The 22984-nt window shown below is 44.1% G+C and overlaps 1 protein-coding gene across 1 annotated transcript in view; it reads left to right on the forward strand.

Moving 5' to 3' along the window:
• Positions 1-21627, forward strand: part of PIG-L (phosphatidylinositol glycan anchor biosynthesis class L) — a 208595-nt gene extending 186968 nt beyond the window's left edge. The window contains 1 exon segment of the mRNA XM_069323835.1: positions 21319-21627. The gene's annotated coding sequence lies outside the window, so the exon portion shown is untranslated.
• The last annotated feature ends 1357 nt before the right edge of the window (positions 21628-22984 follow it).

Raw genomic sequence — 22984 nt, forward strand, 5'->3', positions numbered from 1 at the left:
CAATGAAGACAGTATCAGAGACATTACGATATCAGATACCACATACTCAGATCACAAGCTCATTGAAGTACAAACGACCATCAATACTCAGAATAGACCTAAAACATTGATAAAGCGAGAGGGGCTTTTCAGTAAATTCAATTTTAATAATAAAAGGATAGACTGGGAGATAATAAACAGGGAACTTACAAACATTCCATGGGGAACTGTTCTAAGTAATACAAGTCCTACAGAAGGAATAGAAAAACTGACTTCAGAAGCATATCAAGTCTGTCTGAAACATGTTCCTTTGAGGAAAGCCAGAAAGAGATCTAACGTAGAAAGAGAACGCAGACGACACTATAAACGCAGGAAAAAATTAACGGAACTGCTTATGCAGACACGAATTTCCCGTCAAAGAAGGAATAATTTAAATAGGGAGATTGAAGAAATCGAGCGGAAATTGAAACACTCGTATGAAACTGAAGAAAGGCAGTTAGAACAGAAAGCAATTCAGGAAATGAAGAAAAATCCAAAATATTTCTTCTCATATGCGAAATCAAAAGCAAAAACCACTGCCAGTATTGGACCTATTCGTACAAGTGAAGGTTCATACACGGAGGATGACAAAGAAATTAGTGAAATCCTAAAAAAGCAGTATGAGGACATGTTTAGCACTCCAATAAACAACATGAAGGTGGAAGATCCAGACAATTTCTTTATGTGGGATATTCAATCCCCTGTAAATATAACTGATATAAACACGAGCGCAATAAATTTTGAAAGAGAAATTGAAAACATGCCCATGCACTCGGCCCCAGGTCCAGACTCATGGAATTCAATATTTATAAAGAAATGCAAAATGCAGGTAGCACAGGCACTCGGTATAGTGTGGAGGAAGAGCTTGGACACAGGGGAGAGACCAGATGCACTTAAAGTAGCAGACATAGCCCCTCTACACAAGGGAGGGAGCAAAGCATTGGCAAAAAATTATAGACCAGTTGCACTAACATCGCACATCATAAAAGTATTTGAGAGAGTGATTAGGAGTCAGGTCACCAATTTCATGGAGACCAATGACCTTCACAACCCAGGCCAAGATGGATTTCGAGCGGGAAGATCGTGCCTCTCACAGCTACTTGAGCACTACGACAAAGTCACTGAGGCATTAGAAGAAAAACAGAATGCTGATGTGATATACACGGACTTCGCAAAGGCTTTCGATAAATGTGACCATGGCGTGATAGCACACAAAATGAAGTCAATGGGAATAACCGGTAAAGTAGGACGCTGGATACTCAGTTTTCTGTCAAACAGGTCTCAGCGAGTAACGGTCAACCATATAAAATCTAGTCCAAGTGCAGTTAAAAGCTCTGTACCTCAGGGTACAGTCCTTGCACCGCTGCTTTTCCTTATTCTCATATCAGATATAGACAAAAATACAAGTCACAGTTTCGTATCATCCTTTGCAGATGACACAAAAATCAGTATGAAAATTACCTCGGCTGAAGACATTGAAAAACTTCAAGCTGATATTAATAAAGTTTTCGACTGGGCATCAGAAAATAACATGATGTTTAACAGTGATAAATTCCAGGTACTCAGGTACGGTAAAAATGAGGACCTTAAACATAATACAGAGTATAAAACACAATCAAATGTACCCATAGTAGGAAAACAGCATGTAAAGGATTTGGGAATAATAATGTCTGACGACCTAACGTTTAAGGAGCATAACCAAGCAAATATTGCGACAGCCAGAAAAATGATAGGATGGATTACGAGAACTCTCAAATCCAGGGATCCCATCACAATGGTTGTACTCTTCAAGTCACTTGTGTTGTCTCGTCTTGAGTACTGCTCAGTACTCACTTCCCCCTTCAGAGCAGGAGAGATTGCTGAAATAGAGGGAATACAGAGAACATATACGGCACGCATAGACGCAATAAAGCACCTAAATTATTGGGATCGTCTCAAAGCCCTCCAAATGTACTCACTAGAAAGAAGACGAGAGAGATATCAAATAATATACACCTGGAAGATACTGGAGGGCCAAGTACCAAATCTACACAGTAAAATAACAACGTACTGGAGTGAACGATATGGAAGAAAATGTAGAATAGAGCCAGTGAAGAGCAGAGGTGCCATAGGCACAATCAGAGAAGACTGTATAAACATCAGAGGTCCGCGGTTGTTCAACGTCCTCCCAGCAAGCATAAGAAATATTGCCGGAACAACCGTGGACATTTTCAAGAGGAAACTAGATTTATTCCTCCAAGGAGTGCCGGACCAACCAGGCTGTGGTGGGTATGTGGGCCTGCGAGCCGCTCCAAGCAACAGCCTAGTGGACCAAACTCTCACAAGTCAAGCCTGGCCTCGGGCCGGGCTTGGGGAGTAGAAGAACTCCCAGAACCCCATCAACCAGGTAACCAGGTATCTTTCGGCTGCCTTGGTCGCGTAGGATTTGCCTACACGTGGCCTGCTGGCTTCATCCCTGCATTTCTTTTCCGTCCTTGAGCTGTTCTCAGAATGGCTTGAGTTGGATGTCGAGGAGCATGCCCTTGGCAGTGCATGCGTCGTCTGCATTGTTGAAGCTGTTCTCGCCGCTCCTGCGGGATGTGGTTTTGCGTTTTTTTGCTCCTCGACTCACATGTCGACAGGCAGTGCTTGCTTCTTCCTTGGAATCCACTTGGGCCCTGGCTCTTAGGTTGTCTTCGCCTTTTTGTCCACTGTTGTTTGCAGTCTACAGTTGTGCAGTATCTGCAGGCGGCTTTGACTAGTTGCGGTCCTATGTCAAACTTTGTTGGACTTGTTAGTTCTCCGGAGGGGGCTTGTGGGGGGCCTTCCTATAAGGGTCGAGTCAGGGCTCGGGGTTCTTCCCGTCGTGGTAAGCCAGTGGGGCCAAATTCGAGGCAGGCGCAGCCTTCGGTTCTGTCTTTTTCTGGTCGACGCGGGGATCGCCCTGTGCGCTCCTTACGTTCACGTAAGGTGCGTCGGACCTTTTGCAGTTAATCCTATTAACTGGGGGAGATGGGGGGAGAGGCCCTCTCTATTTGCTTACGCCTCGTCCCACGATTTGTGGGCCTTTTGGGTCATTTTGTGCAGCCTGGTGGTGGTGAGTGGTTCCCCCCCCCACCTTCGGAGGGTTCAGGGCTGGTGGGGCAAACCTCTTCTCCTGCACTCTGTCAAGTCATCTCGGAGTGGGTTTGCTTGGGCATGGTCAAAATGACCTCATCACTCGGGTGGGATTCCTGCCTGTTTCCGGTCCCGAAACGGGACTGCACAGACCTCCGGTTAATTCTGGACTTGTCGCGTCTGAACCTGTGGGTATATTGCCCCTCCTTTTGGATGACTACTCTGTCCCAGGTCTGTTTTCTGTTGGAGCCAGGTGCTTGGATGGTGTTCCTGGACCTCAAGGACGCGTATTAGCATGTCCCAATTCATCCGTTGTTCAGGGACTGGCTCAGTTTTGTTGTGGGGCGTCAAGGTTACCGCTTTCGTTGACTTATTTGGGGTGTGGTGACCCGCCTACATCTGTTAGGTGTTCGAGTTCTGGCCTACCTCGACGACTGGCCGGTTTGGGCTCCCAGCAAGTCCGTGTGTCTGCTCACCAGGGATTTGGTTTTTTCCCAGCTCACCGGATTTGGGTTCCTAGTGAACTAGCGGAAGTCCCATCAGCTTCTCTCTCAGGTTCGGTCTTGGCTGGGTCTTGTGTAGGACACTCAGATTGCTTCCTTGTCTCTTCCTCCGGCGGCCCTGCATTGCCTGCGTTCCTGCCTTCGTCTGTTTCTGAGAGGCTCCTGGGCCAGGCGGGAGTTGCTTGAGGGTTTGTGTGGGAGCCTTAAATTTGCCCTGATGGTCTGCCCGCCAGGTCAGGTGTGGCTTTGTCGGCTCTTCTGGTTCCTTCGGGGACGTCCCTTCCACCTTTCTTGCGACAGCTGGGTTCGGCCTCCGGGGGCTTTGTCAGTTGCTACGTCCCAGGCTTCCTCTAAGGGTTTTTCAGGGTTCAGTGCCTTGGCGCCTACCCGAGCCATTGTTTGATGTGTTCATGGACATCTCTTGGCTGGGGTTTGTGACCAGTGCTCACCAGGCCGGCCAGGGACGATGGGGTCTGTCCTTCTGTCAGGCTCACAGCACGGTACGGGAGTTCACGGCTGTGTGGATGTCTCTCCAGAGGGTTCGGGTCGTTCGCAGAGCTACGATCCGGCTCCATTCGGGCTGTTCCCTGATGGTTCATTGCCTGAATCGAGGGGGTTCCATGTGGCCCTTGGCTCTTTGGGGGCTGGGCGCTTCTGGGACTCGTCTGCTGAGTTCTCAGAGTTTGGCTTTCATGGCGGTTCACGTTCAGGGGGGTGTCCAATGTTTAATTTATTTTTATTTATTTCCTTCCTGGTATCCTTGAGGTGCTTCCGGGGCTTAACGTCCCTGTAGCCCGGTCGTCGACCAGGCCTCCTGGTTGCTGGATTGATCAACGAGGCTGTTGGACGCAGCTGCTCGCAGCCTGACGTATGAGTCACAGCCTGGTTGATCAGGTATCCTTTGGAGGTGCTTATCCAGTTCTCTCTTGAACACTGTGAGGGGTCGGCCAGTTATGCCCCTTATGTGTAGCAGAAGCGTGTTGAACAGTCTCGGGCCTCTGATGTTGATAGAGTTCTCTCTCAGAGTACCTGTTGCACCTCTGCTTTTCAATGGGGGTATTCTGCACATCCTGCCATGTCTTATAGTCTCATGTGATGTTATTTCTGTGTACAGGTTTGGGACCAGCCCCTCTAATATTTTCCACGTCTAAATTATTATGTATCTCTCTCCCGCCTGTGCTCAAGGGAGTACAGATTTAGGCTCTTTAGTCGGTCCCAATAGTTTAGATGTTTTACTGAGTGGATTCTAGCAGTAAAGGATCTCTGCACGCTCTCCAGGTCAGCAATTTCTCCAGCTTTGAAAGGGGCTGTCATTGTGCAGCAGTACTCCACTCTAGAGAGCACAAGCGTTTTGAAAAGTATCATCGGTATAGCATCTCTAGTGTGAAAAGTTCTTGTTATCCAACCTGTCATTTTTCTTGCAGTTGTGACGGCTACTTTATTGTGTTCTTTAAAGGTAAGGTCTTCCGACATGAGTACACCCAGATCCTTTACACTGCCTTTTCGTTCTATGTTATGATTTGCCCGAGTTTTGTACGTAGTTTCCGTTTATTTACATACAGTGGTACCACCAATAAGTGAAGTCCTGATCCGCTCTATAAAAGTCCTTAATTGTTCCTAACTGATTATTAAGACGTCTGGCAAACATCCTCTGGATGTTTCCTGCCAGCCTGCAGGCACATCCTGCCTAAAATATACGATGATGTACTGTACATTTAAGAAACAAATCTGGGTCACAGGTCTGTGGAGTGTGGTTAGGCTTATGGAGTCAGCCGGTCCCTCCCCCACCACCGACACACCTCCCCCACCCCAAACCCATACACACACACACACACACACACTCTCAAAGGTCACGTGGTTCACGGTTCACTTCAACACCCATATATCGCTTCCTGCCTGCCTGCCTCCTTCCCAGCCTGCCTGCCTGCCTCCTTCTCAGCCTGCCTGCCTGCCTACCTCCTTCCCAGCCTGCCTGCCTGCCTACCTCCTTCCCAGCCTGCCTGCCTCCTTCCCAGCCAGCCTGCCTGCCTGCCTCCTTCCCAGCCAGCCTGCCTGCCTGCCTCCTTCCCAGCCAGCCAGCCTGCCTCCTTCCCAGCCTGCCTGCCTCCTTCCCAGTCTGCTGCCTTCCCAGCCTGCCTGTCTCCTTCCCAGCCAGCCTGCCTGCCTCCTTCCCAGCCAGCCTGCCTGCCTCCTTCCCAGCCAGCCTGCCTGCCTCCTTCCCAGCCAGCCTGCCTGCCTCCTTCCCAGCCTGCCTGCCTGCCTCCTTCCCAGCCTGCCTCCTTCCCAGCCTGCCAGCCTGCTTCCTTCCCAGCCAGCCTGCCTGCCTCCTTCCCAGCCTGCCTGCCTCCTTCCCAGCCTGCCTGCCTGCCTCCTTCCCAGCCTGCCTGCCTACCTCCTTCCCAGCCTGCCTGCCTCCTTCCCTGCCTGCCTGCCTGCCTGCCTCCTTCTTTCCAGCCTGCCTGCCTCCTTCCCAGCCAGCCTGCCTGCCTGCCTCCTTCCCAGCCTGCCAGCCTGCTTCCTTCCCAGCCAGCCTGCCTGCCTCCTTCCCAGCCTGCCAGCCTGCTTCCTTCCCAGCCAGCCTGCCTGCCTCCTTCCCAGCCTGCCACTACCCACACGGGTAGTGTGTGTTAGGCTTATCTTCGGGAATGAGCCGGTCTCACCCCCACCACCAACAAACCACCCGCCCCCCTACATCCCATCTCTCAAGGTCACGCGGTTCAACCGCGTGACTACCACTCACTCCCTGCCTGCCAGCCTGCCTGCAAGCTAGCCTGCCTGCCTGCCTGCCTGTGCCTGCCTGCCTGTGCCTGCCAGCCTGCCTTTCCCTCCCTAATTCTCACTACTTCCATCCCTTCCTGCCTACCTCCTAGCATCTCTCCCTACCTCCCCCTCCCTCTTAGCATATCTCCCTACCTCCTAACATCTCTCCCTACCTCCCCTCCCTCCTAGCATCTCTCTCTCCCCCTCTCTCACTGATTCTCTCCCCCCCCCCCCTCATTCATACTGCCTCCCACCTAAGCCTCATCGTCCATCCACCCACCAGTCAGCCATCACTGACGCAATGGGTGCTCGGTTTACAAATGCCCCTCTTTACGAACTTTTCGGGTTACAAGCCCGATTTCTTCGGAAAATTTGAATTGGGTTACAAACTTTACCTCAGGATACGAGTTTGTTGATATGTGTATGGCCGACCTAGCATCTGGCACAGCGATCGCGCCTCAGTTTACCAGTGCCTCCCGCCTAGTGACTATCCTGGCTGAATTCTTTGCAAGGATTTACAGTTTTTTCAGAGTTTTGACTATTTGAGCATAAAAGTTGTTGCTATATATCATGCCATGGGGTACCAAGAAAGCCAGTGGTAAGGTTCAAGGCAAGAAAACACATGTGAGAATGACCAAAGAGGAAAAATAAGAGATCATTCGTAAACATGAAAATGGTACACATGTTGTTGAACTAGATAGGCAGTACAACAAATCATCAGGGGAGGAGGAGGAGGAGGCAGTAGAGGATGTCCCTTCCTCATTAATTAAGAAAATGTGTGCAGTATGGGAAGAACTGCAAAGTTTTGCTGAAAAGAATCACCCAGATAAAGCTGCAGCAGGCCGTTGCATTGATCTTATTAATGACAATGTGATGTCTCACTACAGACTAGTGTTACAATGAAGGGAAAAATAATCTTCAAGAAAAAAGTGAGAAAATCAAGCAGTGAGCCACAAGCAGGACCTAGTGATATGCAGGCAAAACGTGCCAGAGAGTGCACCCCAGAGAAGCCCTCACTGCTTGATGTTATAATGGAAGGGAACTTCCCTTCCAAACAGTAACACACTTTCCTCCTCCCTCCCCTCCTCACCGTCTTCCATACGCCAACAGGAGTCATCAGTAAAGGTATGAAATAACTTGTACATACTTTTGTAGTGAAGATTTGGGTGAATTAGGTATAAAATTTATTTTGAAGTTAATTTTTGATTGAGTCAGGAACAGATTAATTCATTTCTCATTATTTGTTATGGGGAAATTTGCTTCGGTTTACGAATTTTCAGATTACGAACCGTCTCTAGGAACGGATTAAATTCGTAAACTGAGGTGCCCCTGTACTTAAGATTTGGGTGAATTAGGTATAAAATTAACAGTGGTACCTCGGATTACGAGCGTTCATGGTTACAAGTTTTTCGGGTTATGAGCAGGATTTGCACGGAAAATTTACATCGGGATATGTTCGTTGCCTCGGAATACGAGGGTGTTGATACGTGTATGGGCCAACCTAGCACATGGTGGCACGGCGATCGCCCCTCAGTTTACCAGTGTCTCACGCCCAGTGACTATCCCGCCTGAATTCTTCACCAGGATTTCCAGTGTTTTGTTTGATTTTTGGCCATTTCACCATAAAAGTTATTATATATCTCACCGTGGGTCCCAAGAAAGCCAGTGGTAAGGTTTAACCCTTGCACTGCTCACCTATTTTCGGCAAAAACGTCTTGGTGCAATTGACAAGGACATATTTTTGTTATTTTTACAAATGTTCAGGTAAATTTAATGTCAAAATGTTTCCAATGTCAACTATTTCCATTTCAAAACACAAATAGTAATGAAAACATTAAAAAACATTAAAATATAGCCAAATTAAAAAACAAAAAGCACAACTCTCTGAGCGCCTAAAGGCGCTTTGCGCAGTGCAGTGGTTAAGGCAAGAAATCGCATGTGAGGATGACAACAGAGGAAAAACAAGAGATCATTCGGAAGCATGAAAATGGTGCATGTGTTGTTGAACTTTGTAGGCAGTACAACAAATCCACGTCAACGATATTCACTATACTTGCCAAGAAAAAGGACATTATGAGTGCTAAAGTGGCAAAAGGCGTATCAACAATCACGAAACAAAGACCACAAATACTTGAGGATGTGGAAAAGTTGTTATTAATTTGGATACACGACAAGGAGTTAAAGGGTGATAGTGTTTCATAGGCCATCTTTTGTGGGAAAGCCAGGATATTGGACGAAGATCTTGTAAAGAAAACCCCCTGGAATGAGTGCAGATACGATAGACTTTAAGGCAAGCAGGGGATGGTTTGAAAAATTTAGAAAAAGAAGTGATATTCATAATGTTGTGAGGCATGGGGCCGGCTGCCAGCTCAGACAATCCAGCGGCTGAAAGATTTATTGAAGAATTTAAAGAGTTTGCAGAGGCTGAGGGATACCTACCGCAACAAGTGTTTAATTGTGATGAGACAAGACTGTTCTGGAAAAGATTGCCTAAGAGGACATACATTACCCAAGAGGAAAAATCACTGCCCGGACACAAGCCTATGAAAGATAGGTTTACGCTTGTGCTGTGTTCAAATGCGATTGGCGATTTGAAAATTAAACCCTTGCTTGTGTATCATTCTGAAAATCCAAGGGTTTTCAAACAGCATAAAGTGCAGAAAAACCAAATGTGTGTGATGTGGAAGGCTAATAATAAGGCATGGGTGACAAGGATTTTTTTTGGAGTGGGTGAATTTTTGCCACTCAAGGCCCTGCTTCTCCTCGACATTGCTCCTGCTCATCCTCCAGGCTTGGAAGATGAATTGTTGCACAGATACAGTAATTTTCTCACAGTAAAGTTCCTTCCTCCTAACACCATTCATTTAATTCAGCCTATGGACCAGAAAATCATAGCTAATTTTAAGAAACTTTATGAAAGGGCACTTCTCTGGAAATGTTTTGAAGTGACTGAAGCCACAATCCTCACCCTCAAAGAGTTCTGGAAAGACCATTTTAATATTTGTAGTGCTTTAAAACTCATTGACAAAGCCTGGCAAGAAGTGACTCAAAGAACCCTGATCTCTGGCTGGAGAAAATTGTGACCTGAATGTGTGCCAGAACTAGACTTTGAGAGGTTTGAGTCTGTAAATGATGTGCCTATTGTTGAGAAAATTGCTACTCTGGGCTGGCAAATGGGCTTGGAATTGGATGGTGCTGATGTGGAGGAGTTGGTAGAAGAACACAACGAAGAACTGACCACCGAAGAACTCCAAGCCCTTCAAAAGGAACAGCAAGAAGACACAGCTGAGGATGTTTCTCCAGTGGAGGAGGATGAGGCAGCAGCGAATGCCCCTTCCACAACCATTAAGAAGTGGTGTCAGATGTGGGAAGATATGCAAACTTTTATTGAAACGACTTGCCCAGAAAAAGCTGTAGTAGGCCGTTGCATAAATCTTTTCAATGACAATGTGATGCCTCACTACAGAGAAATCTTGCGAAGAAGGGCAAAACAATCTTCAATGGACCGGTTTGTTGTGAGAAAATCGAGCAGAGCCACAACCAGGACCTAGTGATATGTAGGCAAAATGTGCCAGAGAATGCATCCCAGAGAGGTCCTCACTGCCTGATGTTATAATGGAAGGGGACTCCCCTTCCAAACAGTAACATCTCTCCTCCTCCCCCCCCCCCTCCTCACCATCTTCCATATGCCAACAGCAGTCATCAACAAGGGTAAGTAATATCTTGAACATACTTTTGTAGTGTAGATTTTGATGAATTAGGTATAAAATTTAGTTTGAAGTGAGGTTTTTGGGTAGTCAGGAACGGATTAATTCATTTCCCATTATTTCTTAAGGGAAAATTAGCTTTGGTGTATGAGTTTTCGGGTTACGAGCTGTCTCCAGGAACGGATTAAATTCGTAAACCGAGGTACCCCTGTACTTTGAAGTTAATTTTTGGGGGAGTCTGGAACGCATTAATTCATTTCCCTTTATTTCTTATGGGGAAATTTGCTTCGGTTTACGAATTTTCGGGTTACGAACCGTCACCAGGAACAGATTAAATTCGTAAACCGAGGTACCCCTGAATACAAGAGATGCTTCATTTTTGTATAGCCACTAGTACACGTAGTGTTTCAGGCAAGTCCTTAGTCCTATGTTCCCTGGAATACGACCCTGTGACAAATAGTTTAACAACCAAGTACCAATTTTATTGTTGAGTTAAACAGAGGCTACAGTTAAGGATTTGCGCCCAGTAAATCCTCCCCGGCCAGGATACTAACTCAGGGCAAAGCGCTCACAAAACGCCAGGTGAGAGTCTTAACCACAACACCACAGGGACTGCAGAAGCAGTCTGAAGTGTCCTGGCGGACAGCCTGTCCCAGTTCATTCCCCTATCTACGGAATGGACGGTCAACGCCAACTCGTTCAGTTTGCTCTGCAGACGTTCAGGACTCCGGAAGTGGATCTCTTCACGTCAGCGTGGTCATCTCCCGGTATACGTGGCACCCTTCCCCGACTGTGAGGCCGTCAGGGTCGATACTTTCAGGCAGTACTGGGCGAGGTGGGGTTACCTCTACCTCTTTCCCCTGGTTCAGCTGTTACTCCAGGTCTTGGCTTGCTTGGAGACTTACCAGGGGAGAGTTGTCCTTCTGGCTCCTTGGTGGCCAGCCCAGCCTTGGATTCAGGCGATGCTTGCTCAGTTTCCGAACCCGAGGGTCTTCCTGCGGCTCCGCCTCTTTCAACAGATCAGTCCAGCCCTGTACAAGCTGGGCCATTCTTCTCCTCGAGTCTTCGTGTCTGGAGTTTTTGACTCGAGTCTATCATCACTTGTATGGGGCGTAAGTGGCTTCGTTGTTGGTCTCCCACCTGCTTGCTTTGTCTCGGCAGCAGTATGAAGTTTCCAAGTGGTCCTTCCAGTTTTTCCTGTCACTACATAGGTGTACAGCGGTACTTCGGTTTACGAATGCCCCTCTTTACAAACTTTCTGGATTACAAAACCGATTTCTTCAGAAAATTTGAATTGGGTTACAAACTTTACCTTGGGATACAAGTTTCTTGATACGTGTATGGCCGACCAAGCTCGTGGTGGCACGGTGATCGCACCTCAGTCTCCCATTACCTCCTGCCTAGTGACTATCCCACCTGAATTCTTTGCAAAGATTTACAGTTTCTTTTTGGATTTTTGGCTATTTGAACATAAATGCTGTTATTATATATTTTGCCATGGGTCCCAAGAAAGCCAATGGTAAGGTTCAAGGCAAGAAAACACATGTGAGAATAATCATAGAGGAAAAACAAGAGGTCATTCGTAAGCATGAAAATGGTACATGTGTTATTGAACTAGCTAGGTAGTATAACAAATCTTCATGGGAGGAGGAGGAGGAAGTAGAGGATGTCCCTTTCTTATTAATTAAGAAAATGTGTGCAGTATGGGAAGAACTGCAAAGTTTTGCTGAAAAGAATCACCCAGATAAAGTTTTAGCAGGCAGTTGCATTGATCTTATTAATGACAATGTGATGTCTCACTATAGACAAGTGTTACAAAGAAGGAAAAAATAATCTTTAAGAAAAACAATTAGAAAATCATGCTGTGAGCCAGAAGTAGGTCCTAGAGGTATGCAGGCAAAATGTGCCAGAGTGTATTCCCCCCAGAGAAGTCATCACTGCCTGATGTTATAATTGAAGGAGACTCCCCTTCGAAACAATAACACCTCTTCTCCAACCCCCTCCTCACCCCTCTACCATATGCCAACAGGAGTCATCAGTAAGTAATAACTTATACATACTTTTGTAGTGAAGATTTGGGTGAATTAGGTATAAAATTTACTTTGAAGTGAAGTTTTTGGGGAGTCAGGAATGGATTAATTAATTTCCTATTATTTCTTATGGGGAAATTCGCTTCGGTTTTCAAATTTTTGGGTTACGAACAGTTTCCAGGAACAAATTAAATTCGTAAACCGAGGTGCCCCTGTACTTCGGTCTCTGATAGGATTTTCTTGTCCTTCCTTTCTTGGTTGTTCCAGGACGTCATCTTATGCCGAATACTGTCGCCTCGTATCGTGCGGCACTGGCTCCGCCATTGCCGCTCGATATGAGGCGACAGTTTGATACAAACTGTATCGAACTTTAGTATCGATCGTATCGAACTTTAGTATCGATCGTATCGAACTTTAGTATCGATCGTATCGAACTTTAGTATCGATCGTATCGAACTTTAGTATCGATCGTATCGAACTATTGATTCGTATCAAACTTTTGTTCGATGCGAACTAAACAGCCACCTGCATATTTCTATTGATTTTGCCTGCTCCAGCTTGTGTTCGGTATTGATGTTACTTTTGCCCCATTCCGTAAGCTGTCTCATACATTGTTTCACCTCCGGCCTGCTCATGCACCTCCTAAACTGTCCTGGTCTTTGGACCGGGTGCTCTCTTTTTCTCTCTTCTCCTCGGTTTGTTGTGGTCCATTTGGGTTCAGGATTGTTTTTCTAAGGTTCTTTTCCTGTTGGCATTGGCCTCTGGGGGTCGGGTTGGAGAGCTTCATGCTCTCCTCCGGTACAGAGGTTTCTGCTCCTTCTGTCCTAGTGGTAGGTTTGTTCGGTTGCAGCCATCTCCTTTTCTGGCAAAGAATGAGACTGCTGCTGTCCGGAGGGGTCCTTGGGTTGTTGCTTGTTGGTCAGGCTGGGGGTGCATCATGTGTTGTGTCCGGTTGCGGCTCTCACCCGTTATCTACGTGCTACAGCTTCAGTGGCCGGAAATGTGCTCTGGGTTGACCCGGTTTCCCTCCTTCCCTGTTCCCGGGCTCGGGTTTCTTGGGTTATCTGCAGTTACGTCTAGCCAGTCTGTGATCTATCCCCGTGCCCACGACGTTAGTAAGTTTGAGGCTTTGGCGGCCATCTTTGGCAACATGTCTTTGGTTGACATTCAGGCAAGGGGTTTTCAGAGGTCAAACAGAGTCCTGCCCGCTCACTACCTTGACAGTGTCCCTGGACCTGGTAGGGCCTGCGTTGCATTGGGTCGGTGGTTGCAGCCAGTTGTCTCTGCTTCGCCTTGAGGAGTGAGGACTGACCGCTTCCCTGGGTAAGTCTGTGTTTTTCCTTATCTTTGGGTAGTTAGTTCTGGGGAGCCGATGGGGCTTCCCCCCCAGAAAACCAGTGTTGAATGTAATGAAACGTCATTTTCTGGGTGAGACCCAGAGACTCCCTGGCATCCCTCCCTCCTCCGGTCGGCAGTGTTTTCACGTGTTTTTGACATCCAGCCTAAGAACTGCCGGTTGGATCACCAGCACGAGTGTCTGTGGCTCCCCCTTTTCCCTCCCGGGAAGGGGGGGGGGGGGTTGTGCAGTCAGTGGCACAGCAATGTGATGATGTCTTGATTGTTAACCACTTAACTGCGCCAGTCGAGTATTCTCGGTTGGCAAGAAACTGCGCCAACCGAGAAAACTCTTTTTGATTTTTCCCTACCTATTCTAAATATGTGCAAGGTTGGTTGTGTATGAAATGGACTCTTAGGACCTCCAGTGAGAGGCAGCCATCTTGGAAAAAAATCCCAGAATGCCCTAGGGCTGCTGGCTGGATTAGTAATGAATGAGCACCATGGGTGGCACACGCGCCTCTGGCTCCCAAACATCTGCCCGATGCAGAGTTGAAAAATAGCACTCTGTCAGTGAAATTCAAACCTTATTGATTGAAGAACATAAGGGTCATAATATTGGTGAAGCTAGGCGCAATAAGGACCTAACACAGAGGTCGGATGCAAGTGATACAGCACCTATGAGGATGATACAGCGAGCGTATCCAGTTGTAGCTCTGAGCGTCATCCTTGCAATCCTATGCTATCTCCAATTTATTTAGATGATACATAGATGAATCGCTTTCTGCGTTCAGTGATGATGCATCTGATACAATTAGCATAGATGAACAGTGTTTAGCAGGTTCCTGCTAAATACTGTTCATGAAAAACACTGTAATGAAGTGTTTAGCAGGTTCTATGGTGGTGTTTTCCAAAGATATTTTCAAGAATAGCTGAATCTCTTCTTGACTGATGGACACTCTTTGAGGCTAGCTGAATCTCTTTTTGACTGACGAACACTCTTTGAGGGAAGCTGAATCTCTTCCTGTGTAGGACCATAAAAAGCGATCTTTTCAAGACTACCTTACAAATTGGTCTTTTCCTATAATCTTTTCAGTTCTACCTTATGCTTTACAAGCTTGGGTACATACAACCTACAGGTACTAAAGCCAAGGGTGTACGTGAGTGCGTTATTTGCAAGCACACAGAATGAAGAAACTGGAAGCGAAAATTTATCTGTACCTGGTGCAAAGAAAGTGCAGTCGCGCTGTGCACCATGGACTACTTCGTTGATTATTACTCACTTTGGAAGTACTGAGTAATTACCTAAGTGTAATTACCTAAGTGTAGTTACAGGATGAGAGCTACGCTCGTGGTGTCCCGTCTTCCCAGCACTCTTTGTCATATAACGCTTTGAAACTACTGACGGTCTTGGCCTCCACCACCTTCTCACTTAACTTGTTCCAACCGTCTACCACTCTATTTGCGAAGGTGAATTTTCTTATATTTCTTCGGCATCTGTGTTTAGCTAGTTTAAATCTATGACCTCTTGTTCTTGAAGTTCCAGGTCTCAGGAAGTCTTCCCTGTCGATTTTATCAATTCCTGTTACTATTTTGTACGTAGTGATCATATCACCTCTTTTTCTTCTGTCTTCTAGTTTTGGCATATTTAATGCTTCTAACCTCTCCTCGTAGCTCTTGCCCTTCAGTTCTGGGAGCCACTTAGTAGCATGTCTTTGCACCTTTTCCAGTTTGTTGATGTGCTTCTTAAGATATGGGCACCACACAACAGCTGCATATTCTAGCTTTGGCCTAACAAAAGTCATGAACAATTTCTTTAGTATATCGCCATCCATGTATTTAAATGCAATTCTGAAGTTAGAAAGCATTGCATAGGCTCCTTGCACAATATTCTTTATGTGGTCCTCAGGTGATAGTTTTCTATCTAGAACCACTCCTAGATCTCTTTCTTTATCAGAATTCTTTAAAGAATTCTCACATAATATATAGGTTGTGTGGGGTCTATGTTCTCCTATTCCACATTCCATAACATGACATTTATTAACATTAAATTCCATTTGCCAAGTGGTGCTCCATATACTTATTTTGTCCAGGTCTTCTTGAAGGGCATGACAATCATCTAAATTTCTTATCCTTCCTATTATCTTAGCATCATCAGCAAACATGTTCATATAATTCTGTATACCAACTGGTAGATCATTTATGTACACAATAAACATCACTGGTGCAAGAACTGAACCCTGTGGTACTCCACTTGTGACATTTCTCCATTCCGATACATTGCCTCTGATTACTGCCCTCATTTTTCTATCAGTCAGAAAATTTTTCATCCATGATAGAAGCTTACCTGTCACCCCTCCAATATTTTCCAGTTTCCAGAACAACCTCTTATGTGGAACTCTGTCGAAAGCCTTTTTTAGGTCCAGATAGATGCAGTCAACCCAACCATCTCTTTCCTGTAATATCTCTGTGGCTCGATCATAGAAACTGAGTAAATTCGATACACAGGATCTTCCAGATCGAAAACCATACTGTCTGTCTGATATTATATCATTTCTCTCCAGGTGTTCTACCCATTTAGTTTTGATTAGCTTTTCCAATACTTTCACTATTACACTTGTCAATGATACAGGTCTATAATTGAGGGGGTCTTCCCTGCTGCCACTTTTGTAGATTGGAACTATGTTAGCCTGTTTCCACCCGTCTGCTACGATTCCTGTACACAGGGATGCCTGAAAGATCAGGTGAAGTGGAATGCTGAGTTCAGATGCACATTCTCTCAGAACCCATGGTGAAACGCCATCTGGGCCAGCTGCTTTGTTCTTACCGAGCTCCTTGAGCATTTTTTCCACTTCGTCTCTAGACACCTCTATGTGTTCTATGTTGTTCTCTGGAATTCTTACTGTGTCTGGTTCTCTGAAGATTTCATTTTGTACAAACACACTTTGGAACTTTTCATTTAATGTTTCACACATTTCCTTTTCATTTTCCGTGAATCTGTTTCCCATTTTCAACCTCTGGATATTATCCTTTACCTGCAATTTGTTGTTTATGAATTTGTAGAATAGGCCCGGTTCTGTTTTACATTTATCTGCTATCCCTTTTTCAAAATTTCTTTCTGCCTCTCTCCTTACTGCTGTATAGTTGTTTCTCGCATCTTTGTATCGCTGGTATGTTTGGGGGTTTGGCCTCTTCCTATACTGATTCCATTTTTGTGTCTTTTGGTCTCTTGCCCTCTCACAATTTCTGTCGAACCAATCCTGTTTTCTGGCCCTGCATCTCTGTTTTGGTATGAATGTTTGTGTGCCTTCCTCGTATAGTTTTAAAAATTTGGCATACATTTCATTTACTTCCCTGCCTAGCAACAATTCTGTCCAATTACACTCATTAAAAAAATTTCGAAGTTCCCCATAGTTGCCTCTCCTTAAATCGAGTTTATCAACTGTTTCAATGTCCCCATTTTCTTCTAGATGATATCTTAAAGCATATTTAATGTCTAACAGGACGTGATCACTCTTTCCCAAGGGAGGAAGGTACTGGATGTCAAAAATCTCTTCTTCTTTCCTGGTGAATACTAGATCCAGTACTGACGGTACATCTCCTTCCCTCATTCTTGTGGCTTGCTTTATGTGTTGATACAAGAATGTCTCCAGAATGAGGTTCACAAATCTGCATGTCCAAAAGTCCTCCGTTCTTGCTTCATAGGCCTCCCAGTCTATTGCTCTAAAGTTGAAGTCCCCCAGTATCAACAGTCGTGATTTATCTTTATCTGCTTGTACAATAATATCTCTCATGACCATTATGAGGCCCTCTCGTTTGTCATCCAAACTTGAGTGTGTAATTCAGTGTGTTACTGTGTAAATAGTGTGTGAAACAATGAAACTGTACATATTATAATTTTAGTGAATTTTTAACAAGTAATATTTTGACAATAAATATTTATTGTGGACACATTACTGACACATGTATCACAGTTCCATGGAACATTATGAATGTTCTACTGTATACATATTGTAAAGGACACAAATGTGCATCATATACAATAAAAAAAAAAAAATTAAACCGCATTGGAAATACATAGAACAAATAATTAAAAATATATTTGTGGCAACACCCGGTGCTTGAATGGCCCACGCGACCGTGTCTGGGCAATTCATGCACGGGCGACCAGGTCCTGATGACATCACAGCGCACCGTGTCCACGTCCCCACAGCCAAAGTAAGTGGAATTTGGTATTTATTTTTACATAGACATGTTCAGGGAAGGGAATTTATCATTTTATGAAGAAAAAATAATTTTTTGGGAACACTTTATTTCATGCGCACAGGGGGAATTTCACAATAAACTCGGTGCAGCACAGTGGTTAATTTTCATTGGGAAGTTCTGTCCACTCGTTCGGCTTTTGGTAGCAATATTTTCACCAGAATACGGATTTGTTTTGGGGCGCCTATCTTTTTGGGTTTCAGACCTGGTCGATGACAGACATGGAATGCTTCCAACCATACGGGGGTTTCTATAGGCCATTACTCCTCGTGCCTCTCTTAGGAGGACCAGGTTCTTGTTCGTGGTCTCCAGTTGGCAAGAACTCCATGCACTTTGATTCCAGAAAGCTAATACAGTGGTACCTCGGAATGCGATTGTCCCTGTATGCGAGATTTTCGGAAGGCGAGGTGTATTTACTCCAAAAATTTGTCTCGGAAGGCGATGGTTACTTCGGGAGGCGAGTTTGAACGCGAGTTTGTTGATACGCGTACAGCCGACCTAGCGCGTGGTCGTTCGGCGATCGTCGCCCCTCTGCCCTGCTGCCCCTCAGTTCACCATTGTCTCGCGCTCAGTGACTACCCCCACATCAATTCTTGTCGTGGATTTTCAGTGTTTTGTTGGATTTTTGGTGATTTGTCTATACAATTTGTTATTATATATCTCACCATGAGTCCCAAGAAAGCCAGTGGTAAGGATTAAGGCCAGAAAGCTCATGTGAGGATGACAATAGAGGAGAAACAAGAGATCATTCGGAAGCATGAGAACGGTACACGTGTTGTTGATCTTTGTAGGCAGTACAAGAAAGCGACATCAACAATATGCACTATACTTAAGAAGAAAAATAAGATTATGAGTGCTAATGTGGCAAAAGGAGTAAGAACATTAACGACACAAAGACCACAAATACTTGAAGAAGTGGAAAAGTTGTTATTAATTTGGATACACGACAAGGAGTTGAGGGGTGATAGTGTTTCGGAGGCCATTATTTGTGAGAAAGCCAGGGTGTTGCACGAAGACCTTCTAAAGAAGACCCCTGCAACGAGTGATGCAGATAAGAAAGAGTTTAAGGCAAGCAGGGGCTGGTTTGAAAAATTTAGAAAGAGAAGTGGTATCCATAGTGTTACAAGGCATGGGGAGGCAGCCAGCTCAGACAAACCAGCCGCTGGACAATTTATTGACGAATTTAAAGAGTTTGCAGAGACTGGGGAATACCTACCGCAACAAGTGTTTAATTGTGACGAAACAGGACTGTTTTGGAAAAGAATGCCTAAGAGGACATACATTACCAAGGAGGAAAAATCCTTGCCTGGACACAAGCCTATGAAAGATAGGTTTATGCTTGTGCTGTGTTCAAATGCGAGTGGCGATTTGAAAATTAAACCCTTGCTAGTGTATCATTCTGAAAATCCAAGGGTTTTCAAACAGTATAATGTGCAGAAAACCCGTTTGTCTGTGATGTGGAAGTCTAATAAAAAAGCATGGGTCACTAGGCTTATTTTTTCGGAGTGGGTGAATGAAGTGCTGTGCCCTGCCATAGAAAAATATCTGCAGGAGAAACAATTGCCACTCAAAGCCGTGCTTCTCCTTGACAATGCTCCTGCTCATCCTCCAGGCTTGGAAGATGATTTGATGCCTCAATACAATAAATTCCTCACAGTTAAATTCCTTCCTCCTAACACCACTCCTCTAATTCAGCCTATGGACCAGAAAATCATAGCGAATTTTAAGAAACTGTATGAAAGGGCACTTTTCCGGAAATGTTTTGAAGTGACTGAAGCCACAAACCTCACCCTCAAAGAGTTCTGGAGAGAGCATTTTAACATTTTTAGTGCTTTAAAACTCGTTGACAAAGCCTGGCAAGAAGTGACTCAAAGAACCCTGATCTCTGGCTGGAGAAAATTGTGGCCTGAAGGTGTGAGAGAACTAGACTTTGAGGGGTTTGAGCCTATAAATGATGCGCCTATTGTTGAGGAAATTGTTAGTCTAGGCCAGCAAATGGGCTTGGAATTGGATGGTGATGATGTGGAGGAGTTGGTGGAAGAACACAACGAAGAACTGACCACCGAAGAACTCCTAGCCCTTCAACAGGAACAGCAAGCCAACACAGCAGCGAATGATTCTGCAGTGGAGGAGGAGGTGGCAGCAGCACCAACAGCACCAGCGAATGTCCCTTCTGCAGTAATTAAGAAGGTGTGTCAGATGTGGGAAGAGATTCAAACAACTATTGAACATACTCACCCAGACAAAGCTGTAGTAGGCCATTGTCTTAATCTTTTCAATGACAATGTGATGCCTTACTACAGAGAGAGCTTGCGAAGAAGGGAAAAGCAAGCTTCCATGGACAAATTTGTGGTGAGGAAATCGAGCAGTGAGCCTCAACCAGGACCTAGTGGCACTCAGGTTAAACGTCCCAGGGAGAGCACACCAGAAAGGTCCTCACTGCCTGATGTGATTATGGAAGGGGACTCCCCTTCCAAACAGTAACTCCTCTCCTCCTCCCCCCTCCTCCCCCCTCCTCACCATCTTCCATACGCCTACAGCACTCGACAGTAAGGTAAGTAATAACTGGAACATAGTTTTGTAGGTTTATTTAGATGAATTAGGTAAATTAGGTATAAAAATTTAGTTTGATGTGGGGTTTTTGGGGTAGTCAGGAACGGATTAATTCATTTCCCTTTATTTCTTATGGGGAAATTAACTTCGGAATGCGAGTTTTCGGAAGGCGAGGCGTCTCCAGGAACGGATTAAACTCTTATTCTGAGGTATGCCTGTAGTTACTATATCAGCCTGGATAGCTCCGGTAGCCTACAGGTTTCACCCAGAAAATGGCATTTCATTACATTCAACTTTTTTTTATATTTTTTTTTTTTTGCCAAACTTCCACGCCCTATAGCAGCCAAAATATACCCCTTACAATTTGTTTAATATTTTTCCCATGATCAGGGAACACAAATTAACACTTTCATAAGACAATTTTGCTGTTGTTGTTTCTTGTACCTAAGTATGATGCAGGCTATAATTGCAGCAGCCCAGGGGTTAAGAATAAGAACCACCAGTGCATCCCCCCAGCCAAACTGCTGCTAACCCAGGCCACGACACAACTTCCCTTGACTCACCCAAAGCAAGGGCACCTCAAGTGAGGATCTCAAAGAGAGCAACCCCCAAACACACTAGAGAAGAAACACCAAACACATGCTCCCTAGTGTGCTCCTTGCATACTATGGAGCACAGGGAAGGAAGTCCTAAGCACATGCAGCTCCACACACTAAATGCCAGGCTCACACTACACAACTCTTTACGCAAAAACACCACAAAGGCAAAGTCCCGAAAGTACTTAGCTAAAAAAACAGTGGAGCCTGCACCACAGAGGCACGAGCTGGGAACCTTTCAGCAGTCATATAGTTTTAACCACAGAGTAAGAACCAAGGGCTCAAGCTCTTAATGAGTATGGGCTCCTTCAGTCAAACCCCCCCCCCCCCCCCCCCCCCTCCATCCCTGAATGTGTAGGAGAGTTGGGATTTTTCCCATCTGTTTTCAGGTGGGAAAAATATCCCACCTATTTTCATTATACCTGTTTTCATTATACTTTCTGGATGCCTTCCTCAGTGATGTGATGGATTATCATCTTCCCCCTGCACCTCTTTGAGGGGAGGCCAGGTTCTGGTTCTGACCCCCAGTAGGCCTAAGAAATCCATGGCTGATGCAACCTAGTAGTTGGAAGCTATGTCAGCAAGATGATTCAGGGAGCCACAAAGGGCTCCTCCCAGAAAGCTGAAGCAGACGGAAATGGACAAGCAGCAGGATGGGTCTGGCTAATGGCTACTGAAGTTCACCTCAAACATTTGCAAAATAATGAGCAAGAGTCAGGACCTCCAAATTATGAGCTGACTGTATTCACCAAGTGAAGGGTATTGAGGGAGTTGAATGCACTTGGAGTGATAGTAGTTGCTATTTCTATTGATTTAAATGTATACTGTATGTATATATATATATATATATATATATATATATATATATATATATATATATATATATATATATATATATATATATATATATATATATATATATATATATATATATATATATATATATATATATATATATATATATATATATATATATATATATATATATATATATATATATATATATATATATATATATATATATATATATATATATATATATATATATATATATATATATATATATATATATATATATATATATATATATATATATATATATATATATATATATATATATATATATATATATATATATATATATATATATATATATATATATATATATATATATATATATATATATATATATATATATATATACATACATACATACATACATACATACATATATATATATATATACATACTTGAACTCTTGGGGTTTATGAAATCATGAAGCTAATTATTGATGATGAACATTTAGACCAAAGGTCAAGCACAGGAACCCAAAGGTTATTCAGTGCCAGTTGATTATTGGTAATGAGGCCTAATTAAAGAGCTGAAGTTTACTCCCCACAGTTACATGCAAACAATTAGATGAGTGCATATAATCAAACACATGCATGCATTACACTGCTTTATTTTTGGTGCAAGAAATTTAAACTCGAGTGTGATAAGGTGCTGCATCATTAGTGGATGTAATTCCCACCACAGAGTCTGACACTATGCAACTTTGTGCCTCTCTCAATGTTAATGATTCCAAATTTCTGAACAGTGCATCATTGTCTAACTAAAAGCAAATATTAAAAAAAAATTGTATATACTGTACATCATTGTATATACTGTACTGTACATATACATACATTCATACATACTGCATATCCTGTATATATATATATACATACTATACATACAGTATATACATAGATACTGTACATACAGTATGTATATACATACATACTGTACATACAATATATATATGTATACAGTATGTATATACATACATACTGTACATACAATATATATACACATACTGTACATACAGTATATACATGCATACATACTGTACATACAGTATATACATACTGTACATACAGTATATACATGCATACATACTGTACATGCAGTATATACATACTGTACATGCAGTATATACATACTGTACATACTGTACATGCAGTATATACATACTGTACATACAGTATACACATACTGTACATACAGTATACACATACTGTACATACAGTATACACATACTGTACATACAGTATACACATACTGTACATACAGTATACACATAC

This window comes from Procambarus clarkii, chromosome 13, assembly GCF_040958095.1.
Source record: "Procambarus clarkii isolate CNS0578487 chromosome 13, FALCON_Pclarkii_2.0, whole genome shotgun sequence".
NCBI lineage: Eukaryota > Metazoa > Arthropoda > Malacostraca > Decapoda > Cambaridae > Procambarus > Procambarus clarkii.